General features: G+C 36.9%; 1 non-coding gene across 1 annotated transcript; it reads left to right on the top strand.

Moving 5' to 3' along the window:
- Positions 1 to 1100: 1100 nt before the first annotated feature.
- LOC133833689 (small nucleolar RNA R71) lies at positions 1101 to 1207 on the top strand. Its single transcript, XR_009893056.1, has one exon. It is a non-coding gene; the product is annotated as a small nucleolar RNA R71 (small nucleolar RNA).
- The last annotated feature ends 2448 nt before the right edge of the window (positions 1208 to 3655 follow it).

Raw genomic sequence — 3655 nt, 5'->3', positions numbered from 1 at the left:
ACTCTTTCAAAAACTTGGCATAGCACGACACTTATTTAATAGCGTCAAGAAGAGGAATATTCACTTCTACCTTTCGGAATGTATCAAGAATCTCCTTGTCAACCTCTTCCTTTTTAGTCTTTTTCAGTCTGCTTGGGAATGGAGGTGGAATGACAAAAGTAGGCTTAGGGCTTGGTTGTGTAGGGCTAGTTGGCTTTGGAGGAACATCTTCATTAACTGAGCAATCAACTTGTGGCTTGGATGACAATTTACTGGGCATTGGAGGACTAGGTGGATCATATTGCGTCCCACTTCGCAAAGTTACTGCACTAGCATTCTCCTTGGGATTCATCTCAGGTTGTGAAGGCAATTTATTTGACAGATGAGCCTCCAACCGGTTATATGATGCTACTAATTGTCCCACCTGATTCTCCAAACTTTTGATGGAAGCTTGGGTGGTTTGCTGAAATTGAAGAGTATTTGTAGCAAGTGCATTGATTAAATCCTCAGTAGAAGGTTTGGCACTTGGTGGTGGAGCAGCTTGCGGTGGTTGTGATGGTCTAGGTACATAATTATTTTGAGACCTCTGTTGTATAGTGAAACCAGGTGGTCTCGCTGCTGTTGGTTGTGGAGCTATTTGTTGTTGATTCCCATATCGAAGGTTTGGATGATCACGCCAGCCAAGATTATAAGTTTGTGAAAATGGTTCATAATACATTTGACGTAATTGACCAGGGAAATTTCCTACAGCGTTAACACCCTCAGTTTCTCCCTCCACTAGAGTAGGGCAAGTATCAGTAGGGTGCCCCACAGCTTGACAGATTCCACATGGCCACACCTATTGGCCCAAAGCTAGTTGTTGTACCACTGCAGTTAATTGAGCCAATTGTTGACCCAGCTAATTAGCATTAGAGGTGCTCACTTCATTAGCTGATTTGGGCGGTGGAACAGGATCTTGACGAATGCCAAACTGTTGTGAGTTAGCAGCCATATTAGAAATCAAGCTCCTGGCTGCAGCAGGAGTCTTATCAACTAGTGCACCCCCACTGGCTGCATCAATCATACTCCTGTCCAGTGATTGTAATCCTTCATAAAAGTACTGAATGAGGAGCTATTCACTTATCTGATGATGAGGGCAGCTAGCACACAACCTCTTAAATCTCTCCCAATACTCATACAAAGACTCTCCTGTATACTGCCTTATACCACATATCTCTTTCCTGATGCTTCCAACTTTAGATGCCGGAAAGTATCGTTCTAGGAACATAGTCTTCATACCATTCCAAGTTTCAACAGTACCAGGTGGAAGATAGTACAACCACACTTTAGCTGCATCCTTTAGGGAGAAAGGAAAAGCTCGCAGCTTAATTTGTTCCTCAGTCACTGCAGTGAGTTTCATACTAGAACAGACAATATGAAACTCCTTCAAATGTTTATTCGGATCCTCACCAGGCAGCCCATGGAAAGAAGGCAATAAGTGGATGAGTCCCGACTTCAGCTCAAAGTTTACATCCAACGGTGGATATTGGATGCATAGTGGTTGTTGGTCAAGATTTGGCGCTGCCAACTCTTTCAATGTCCTTTGCTGAGCCATTGTTCTATAGGATCGAACTGAATTGTCAGAATCAGTTTCGTTGTCAGACGGTAATGGCACTTTAACAAGATTATCTTGTGGAGCAAGACGTTGAAAGAGCAAATTATCGGTAATAATTCTTGAAGACTGAGAAGCTGATGATGACTCAAGATATTGTTTAAGCCGAGATAACCTTTCTTGAGTATCATCTTCACTAGACATATACACCTGATAATTCCACAGTAAGAACTAATTAGTCACAAATAAATAAATTTGAATAATAAAGAGAATAACAATAGTCCCCGGCAACGGCGCCAAAAATTTGATGGCTGTCGTATACCACACAAATTTAACAATGATTTTTCTTTCAATACTTTCAACTATTTCAGTATAATAGCAAGTACAGGTCGAACCCACGAGGACTATCGTTCACTTTATTATTCAAGAATTACACTAAAACTTAAAAAGGGATTTTGATTTTTAATGCAAAATTAAATAACATAAATTAGAAAGCAAAATAAAGATTTGGATTACGATATTAATAAATAGTTAAAGGTTAATCTCCACCCTCAACAATCATTCCTAATCACTAATAATAAATATTATTCCAATTTCTCAATTAAACTATTAACCTCGCAGATAACGCTGAAGCAGTCAATTATCTCAGTTTCCCTATTATAAGTAATCAAGGCGAAGCGCTCAATAATTAACTCTTTTATCTAAGCAATAAATCTATGAAGCATACAATCTATTTAACTTAGATAAATCATTAAGTCCTATGGAAACAAGTTAATCTAGGCAATAAATTAATGAAGCATATAATTCATTTAACCTAGGTTCTATTTTTCATCACAATCAACAATTCTTTTGACTTAACTATCAATTGCAATTTATCACACACACTTAGAATCCTAAACTATTAGGTGAGTAGTAATTCTAAGATGACAATTGAACAATGTAAAACCTTAATTAGTTGACCACCTAACAAGAAATTACAAAATTCATAACATTCAATTGGAAAAATAGAAACAATCTAATATTAAGAGAAGTTGAAGAACAATATTCATTATTAATAATCAAGAATTCATGTCTTGGGTTTTGAATTAACCCTTAACCTAAAAAGAATCTACTCCATAATTGTAATCATAATCACAAACATAATTATAATTAAAATTATAGAAGTTAAGGAAAGAAAAGAAACTAGATGGATGAACAATATTGTTGTCGCGTTGTAGTCTTCTTTCCAGCCCCTTCAGAGTCTTTTTTTCTCTCTAAACCGTAATCAAAACTTAATCTAAAATTAACCCTAAAAATTATTTATAGTCTCAATTAAATTCTAATTAAAAAGAAATAAAAAAATCTGAAAACGACGTCGCAAGCTGCGGCTTGAAAAATGCGAGCCGCGGCCTAGAACAAAACTGTGCCTAAATCTGTCCCTCAGGCAGCAGCCTAAAATTTTCGCGCAGCGGCCTGGCACCATAGGCAGCGGCCTGTCTGGAAGAAAAAATTCTGGCATTGCAATTTCCATTTAAAGTGCCGCGGCTTGAGTTTTATGAGCCGCGACCCACCTCAAAATTCTTCAATTCTTGATCTTAGAAAGCTTCCATGTTGCCACCACTTCTACATTTCAATCCCGAAAGCTTTGAATACTCCTAAAACTTTATTTTAACGACACTTGCCATCAAAATGTCAGATTTATCATCATAAAACGCAACATAGAAAATATGTTATAGAATCACGAAACTTAGTGAAAACTATTAAAAATGCTATCATAACACCATCCAAGCATTGAAAAACTTAACAAATATTAATACAAAAATGACCTTATCAAAAATAAAGAGGGAAATGAGGCTCGGGTTCATCTTGTAGGGTTAGTGGTACTTTTCTCTATGGTTATATACAAAAAACCGTAGAGAAAAGTCTCCACCTCCCCAATCTTTGAACTTTAGATTGCGTTTTTTTTTTAAAACCGCAATAAAATGGTATTTGAGACTCATAGGGACCTTTTCTCTGTGCTTTTTATTTAAAGTTGAAAAAAAAAGCGCATAGAAAGTCTATATTTATAGTAGTGACATGTCCAATATCGGGATCAACAATGGTTGA

Source organism: Humulus lupulus, chromosome 4, assembly GCF_963169125.1.
Source record: "Humulus lupulus chromosome 4, drHumLupu1.1, whole genome shotgun sequence".
Classification (NCBI taxonomy): Eukaryota; Viridiplantae; Streptophyta; class Magnoliopsida; order Rosales; family Cannabaceae; genus Humulus; species Humulus lupulus.
This window is presented reverse-complemented; position numbering and strand designations above follow the sequence as displayed.